Source organism: Dipodomys merriami, unplaced genomic scaffold (genome assembly GCF_024711535.1).
Source record: "Dipodomys merriami isolate MVZ:Mamm:240054 unplaced genomic scaffold, mDipMer1.0.p SCAF_592, whole genome shotgun sequence".
NCBI classification, from domain to species: domain Eukaryota; kingdom Metazoa; phylum Chordata; class Mammalia; order Rodentia; family Heteromyidae; genus Dipodomys; species Dipodomys merriami.
The window spans coordinates 475156-482532 of NW_027206171.1; the positions used below are offsets into that span (position 1 = coordinate 475156).

The following is a 7377-nucleotide window of genomic DNA, read 5'->3' on the forward strand; positions in this document are numbered from 1 at the left end:
CAAAACAACATGGAGATATCACCTCAATGCAGTTAGAACGGAAAAATCAAGAACTCTAACAACAACAGATGCTGGAGGGGATGTGTACAGAAAGGAACTTTACTTCATTGTTGGTGGGAATGTACACTTGTTCAACCACTTTGGAAAGCAGTATGGAGGTTCCTCAAAAGACTTCACATAGAACTCCCCTATGACCCAGCAATCCCACTTTTGGGCATTTACCCAAATGTATACAAACAAGACCACACTAAAGCTACCAGCACAACTATGTTTATTGCAGCATTATTTACCATAGCTAAGATATGGAACCTACCCTGATGCCCCTCAGTAGATGATTGGATCAAGAAAATGTGGTATATATACACAATGGAATTCTATGCCTCCATCAGAAAGAATGACATTGCCCCATTTGTTAGAAAATGGAAAAACTTGGAAAAAATTATATTAAGTGAAGTAAGCCAGGCCCAAGAAATATAGGTCCCATGGTTTCCCTTATTTGTAATATCTAGTATATGTATGAGTCAAGCGGAAAAGGTCAGATAATGTAATGTCAGGAAAATGAACCCTTAGATGTGTATTTTAATGTTTTTTTCTTCCATGCATGTGTTTCTAACACATTTATAAGATTATCTCTTTGTTGCTTTGTATGTCCCTCCCCCACAGTATAACCCCTGCTTTCACTATATTTGATGTCAGTATAACTTGTGGAGGAGATGGGGAAAAACCAGTTGTTTATCTATACAGGTGGACCTGTTGCAACAATGAGAAGTACAAGTTGTCATGTCCAAAATGAGCTTTACAACGTCGGTGTGTGTGGGGGGAAGGAATAGGATTGGGATGGGGGGGAGGGGGGAGGCTGTGAAGGGATGTGAAGGGTAAACAAAGGAGGAGGCTGCAATGTTTGGTAAGAAATGTATGCATTATCCTGCCCATGTAATTGTAACTCCTCTGTACAGTATGTTCACAAATAAAATAAAATTAAATTTAAAAAAATTTGTGAAGCCTGTCAGCTCACCAATGCCCCCAATCAACTGGTTACAAAAGGAGCTTGCCTCCGTGGAGATAGGCCAGGTGTGTATTGGGAAGTAGACTTCACAGAAATTAAAACTGGAAAATTTGGATATAAATATTTGCTAGTTTTTGTAGACACTTTTTCAGGATGGGTTGAAGCCTACCCAACAAACATGAGACTGTGAAAATCATGGCTAAGAAGATCCTGGAAGAAATCCTACCCAGGTATGTCTTCCCATCCACTGTTGGGACAGATAATGGATGGGCCTTCGTCTCAAAAGTAAGTCAGGGAATAGCCACAGCACCTGGGATGGATTGGAATTTGCACTGTGCTTATAGACCCCAGAGTTCAGTGCAGGTAGAAAGAATGAATCAGAAAGGAGACCTTAAATAAATTGGCCTTGGAGACTGGCGCAGATTGGGTATCACTCCTTCCTTTTGCCCCTGTTTAGAATAAGAACTTCACCCTATCGGTTTGGCTTTACTCCTTTTGAAATAATGCATGGACCCCCTCCACCCATTATCCCTAGTCTTCAGACTGAATTGCTTGCTGATTTGGATGATACTGAATTTCTGTGTAAGCTTGACTATTTACAGCTGTTGCATAAGAGTATGTGGCCCCAGCTTAGAGCATTATGATTCTGCTTCTATTCCTACCCCCCATTTGTTTAAACCAGGGGACTGGGTGTTTGTTCGAAGGCACAACTTGAGATCTCTGGAACCAAGGTGGAAGGGACCTTACATGGTGCTACTGACTACTCCTCCTGCCCTTGCTGCTTGGATCCTCTGCTCCCATGCCAGACCAGCTGAACCCTTTGCCCTGGATGACCGTGGGGAAACATGGGAAGTCTGCAAGCATCCTACCCAACCACTCCGCATACACCTCAAGAAAAGAAAAATAAACTGGTTGTTATTGATATTATTGTTTAATATTATGGCTAAGGTCAGAGAGGGACTATACCCGTTCAAGTTCGTGAGGTATTGGAAATTAGTTTTGGCCCAGAGCTACAAGATTGTGTCTCAGGAGTATAAGTCAATGGGGGGGAATGAAGGGTTAAAATTTGGAGGCAGTGACCACTTGTTGCTTGTTTGTAGCAGAGCAATAGGTGGTGATAAACCACCTGGGTGTGTACCTTTATAAGACCTGCACATCCTTAGCTCAGTGCTCTCTTCCTGAGCGCCACTGTGTCAGAGTGTAAGATGAGGCCCAAGCTGCAGCCTGTTTAAATAAAACAGCTGTAGAGTTCTTCTTGGTGGGGGTCCTATGACCTTGGCATAACATGTATAATTTTAAAGGGGAAGGAAAAAAACAAATTGTTTAAATAGGGATACAGGTGGACCCATTGCAACAATGAGATTTACAATACATTATGTTGAAAAATGTACTTTACAACTTTGGCAGGGGTGGGGGTGGGGTGGAAAGGGGAAAGGACGGGAATGGGAAACAATGGAGGAGGCAACAAGGCTTCATAAGAAATGTACTCATTATCTTGCCCATGTAATTGTAACCCCTCTGTATGGTTTTTTCACAATAAAATAAATAAATAAAATATTTAAGTAGAGAAAATCACAGACCTTCATAACAGGGCTTACAGAAATTTGTGTAGAACTTTAACACTCATTACAGATAAATTTAGTACAGTAACTACATAAATGGAAATTAATGAGGTGCTTTCTTCTATTATGCACCTTGAAAAAAACTACAATGTTATTCTACCTATAAAATTACCTCAAGATTTGTAAATATATATCTCAAAAGCCAGATTGCCTAGACTCTAAATGGACAGAAAAGTTGGTAGTGCACTGTCAGGCAGGAAGTGGACTGCATCCCAGATTATATCACTTAAGTTTTGAAAAAAGAAAAAGCACTGTGCATTTATGTAATTAAATTTGTGTATATAAATTCACAGTGCTGACGTCAGGAAAAATAAAGGGTGTTCATTCAATGTCATACATGTTTAAAATTTCCACCACAGGGTAGGACTATAGTTCATTGATAATGTCCTTTGGCCTGGCTTGCTTGAGGCCCCAAGTTTGATCCTCAATACTATAAGAAAAAAAAATGACAAAAATTTATTTTAAAATTGAAAACTGTGAAAAGTCAGCTTATTAGCAATACTAGCTGCAGTGTCACACTCTTCTAAAGGACACAACATTTTCATTTGTTTAAAAAAATGAAGCTAGACATGAAGTCATGATGGCATGCACTTCTAATCTCAGCTTTGTAGGAAGCATAGGGAGACAGCTATATCTAAAAATTAGTGAGGCCATCAGTTCAAACTATTACAGCAAAAACTACGTAGATCAGTAAATAAATGGAGAATCCTTGCCTCATTTAATTTTATATTTCTCTAATTTGAGAAAAAAAGTAAGGTAAAAGTGCATTATCTCATTTGATTAAGTAAGGTCATACACTTACTGACATACCGAATAGCATTTGGTTTTCAGCATCTTTATTTTACAGACTTTATTTTACAGACTTCTGATTCTCAAGCAACAAATCTTCTCCACACAGATAAAGGTAGAGTCGCGATTTGCACAAGTCAAGGTGCTAGCACTTAAAATTTTCTGACAGGGCATGAACTCACACTTTGTGTGTGTGTCTGCACACATGTATATGTGAGTGTGCACGCATGTCCATGCTCAGGCCTGAGCACTGTCCCTCAAGATTTCTGGCTCAGGGTTGTCACTCCACCACTGAACTGCAGCCCCACCATGGTTAACAGGAGGTAAGAGTCTCCTGAACTTTCCTGCCAGGCTGTCTTTGAACCTTGATTCCGTTTTAGCATCCTGAAGACCTAGGAGAACAGGCGTGAGCTTCTGCTGCCTAGAAAGCAGTGGATGAGTCTTGACCAAGCCAGGAATAGGCAAACAAGCTCTGCTAACGATAACAACTACACACCTAAGATCACTACTCAGAACATTGACAACTACACACCTAACTGCAGTACTCAGAACAGTGACAACTGCACACCTAATCTCAATACTCAGAACAGTGACAACCACACTCAAAACTACAATACTCAGAAAACTGAATACAGAACACCAAACCTCAATACTCAGAACAGTGAAAACTACACACATAAGCTCAGTACTCACAACATTGACAACTGCACACCTAAATTCAACATTCAGAAAAGTGACAACTACAAATCTAATCTCAGTAATCAGAACAGTGACAACTGTACAGCTAACATCAATAATTAGAACAGTCAAAACAGTGACAAATGCACACCTAATCTCACTACTCAGAAAAGTGACAACCACACACCTAACCTCAATACTCAGAACAGTGATGACAGCACACCTAACCCCAACACTCAGAACAGTGACAACTACACACCTAACCTCAACACTCAACAGTGACAATTGTACACCTAATCTCAACTCAGAACAGACACAGCTACACACCTAATCTCAATACTCAGAAAAGTGATAATTTCACAGCTAACCCCAGTACTCAGAACAGTGAAAAATACACACCCAACCTCAATACTCAGAACAGTGAAAACTACATAGCTAAACTCAATACTCAGAATCGTGACAACCACACTACTAACTTCAATACTCAGAACACTGACAACAGCACACCAAACCTCAATACTCAGAAGTGACAAATATACACATGAACTCACTACTCAAAACAGTGGCAATTACACACCTCATTTCAACACTAAAAACAGTGACAACCAAACACATAACCTCAGTACTCAGAACAGTGACACCTGCACACCTAACATCAATACTCAGAACAGTCAAAACAGTAACAAATGCACATCTAATCTCAATACTCAGACTAGTGACAACTGCACACCTAACTTGAATACTCAGAACAGTGACAACAGAACACCTAAACTCAACACTCAGAATGGTGACAACTACACATCTAACCTCAACACTCAGAGCAGTGACAACTACACTCCTAACCCCAGTACTCTGAACAGTGACAACCACACACCTAACATCAATACTCAGAACAATGACAATAGCACACCTAACCTCAGTACTCAGATCAGTGACAACTGCATATCTCAAACACATATCTCAAACGCATATCTCAAAAGTGACATCCACACACCTAACTTAAAAACTCAGAACAGTGACAACTGCACACCTAACATCAATATCAGAACAGTCAGAACAATGACAACTGCACACCTAACCTCACTACTCAGAACAGTGACAGCTATATACCTAACCTCAGCACTCAGAACTGTGACAACCACACACCTAACTTAAATACACACAAAAGCAACAACTGTACATCTAACTTCAGTCATCAGAATAGTGACAACTACATACCTAAACTCAATACTCAGAACAGTGACAAATACACACCTAACCTCAGTTTTCTGAACAGTGACAACTACCACATAACCTCAGTACTCAGAACAGTGACAACCGCACACCTAACCTCGACTCAGACCAGAGATAACTACCCACCTAATCTCAGTCAGAACAATAACAACTACACACTTAACCTCAACACTCAGAATAGTGACAACTACACATTTAACCTCAGTACTCAGAACAGTGACAACTACACACCTAACTTCATTTCTCAGAAAAGTGACAACCACATACCTAACCTCAATACTCAGAACAGTTACAATTGCACATCTAACCTCAACACCTAGAACAGTGACAACCACACAGCTAACCTCAACAATCAGAAGAGTGACAACCACACACCTCACCTCATGACAACCACTCGCCTCACTCAGCACTCAGGGAAGAAGTGGGAGGCAGGTGCAGATGCCTCAGGCCAGGGCGGGTCAGGTGGAAGTGTTTTCTGAGGTGCCCTTCCTCTTCCTGCACCAGGCCATGGTCTGATGAGGCAGGAGACATCTAGAAGCTTGGAGGTGCCAGGGTTAGGAACGCCTGTCTTAGAGCAGTCAGGGGTGATTCAGGAATGCAAGTGCAGCCAGGCCAGCGCCAGTTAGAGAAAGGCAACCCCACCCCCCGTCCTCTGTGGCCCCCCACCGGCCACCCCCTTCCCTTCATGCTGGTAGCACCAGCCCGCTCCAGACTTGCTTGCTGGCTTGGTGGCACCCCAGGACCACCTGGGGCGCCAGCCAGGCTCCCCGTTTCATAGGCTCCCACCTTCCTGGCCAAGAGCACTCTTGGCACATGAAATGCCTCCAGGGCGCTCACCCTCGCTGCACACAGTGCCTTGGTCTCATGCCGAGGATCTAGGCAGCTGGCCTGGTTGTCCTGCACCCGGTGCCCTTCCTCTCCTCTCCTACCCATGTACCTGGTGGCTGAGGGCCTGGGCTGTCCTGCCAAGGCTCACCGGGCACCGGGAGGCTCTTGAGCTCCTTCTGAGACTCCCTGGGGCTGCCGCCAGCGTCCGGCCTGGGAACCTAAGTTCCTGCGTAGCTCCACTGGAGCTGCAGCCACCATGGCGGTCTTGTCTTGCTTGCGGCTATGCAGCTGCTGCTGCTGGCGAGAGCGATTGGCATCGCACAGGATGTGGAACTGGTCCTACTCACCTTCCAGCAGCTTGTAGAAGCGGTTGGCCACGACCCAGCAAAAGCTCTCCTGCATAGAATCGCTGGTGGTTGTCACAGGGCACCAGAGCACCCTTATCCAGCTTTGGTCACTGCAGGTCTAGGCGGGCAGCCCACACAAGCAATGCTCAGCACATCCTGTGGCAAGGACCCATTCCGCCTGCCTCCTCCCTCTCTGCTGGGCCCTGTCCAGTCCCTCCAAGCACCTGCCCCTGCCACTGCTGCTACCGTTGCCTACCCAAACGCAGTGAGACAGCCAATCAGCACCCAGAGACATTCCCCTTTCCCAACCGGCGAGCCAGAGAGCCCAATCACAGGCTGGTGGCTGTTACTTCACTTGACCTCTGCACCCCACTCCCGGCCCATTCCGGAGAGATGGGGCCAGAGGTGAAACCACAACAAATGGACGCAGGTGACTTGCACTGCCAACCAGGGGGTCAGTCTTGGCTATCCTGTAACCGCATGGAATTGGGGTACTTTCCATGTCTGCCACACTTCTGTTAAGGTTACACATTAACATAGCCATTCAACAGCCATGTACTTAGCATTTAGTGTGTTGTTGAAGAAGCACCAGCTGCTTCTTGTTATGGACCTTAGACCTTAGTCTGCATACTGAGAAAAAAGAAGGAATCCTTTCTAACTTCCAGTCCAAGGTTCTACCTTGAAGACGTGATTCCTAGTGCAAGGAAATAGCCATGAGGACATGACTCCCAGCACAAGTGCAAGGATCTAATCATGAGGTCGTGACTCCCAGTGCAAGGATTTGACCATGAGGATGTGATTCCCAGTGCAAGTGTCTGACCATGAGGATGTGACTTCTAGTGAAAGGGTCTGACCATGAGAATGTGACTCCTAA

The 7377-nt window shown here is 44.0% G+C and overlaps 1 long non-coding RNA gene across 2 annotated transcripts in view; it reads right to left on the reverse strand.

Moving 5' to 3' along the window:
* Positions 1–6721, reverse strand: part of LOC138813380 (uncharacterized) — a 41246-nt gene extending 34525 nt beyond the window's left edge. For both annotated transcript variants that reach the window (XR_011367761.1, XR_011367760.1), the window contains exon 1: positions 6504–6721. This is a non-coding gene — a long non-coding RNA (uncharacterized lncRNA). The remainder of the gene's footprint in view (positions 1–6503) is intronic.
* Between the last annotated feature and the right edge of the window lie 656 nt (positions 6722–7377).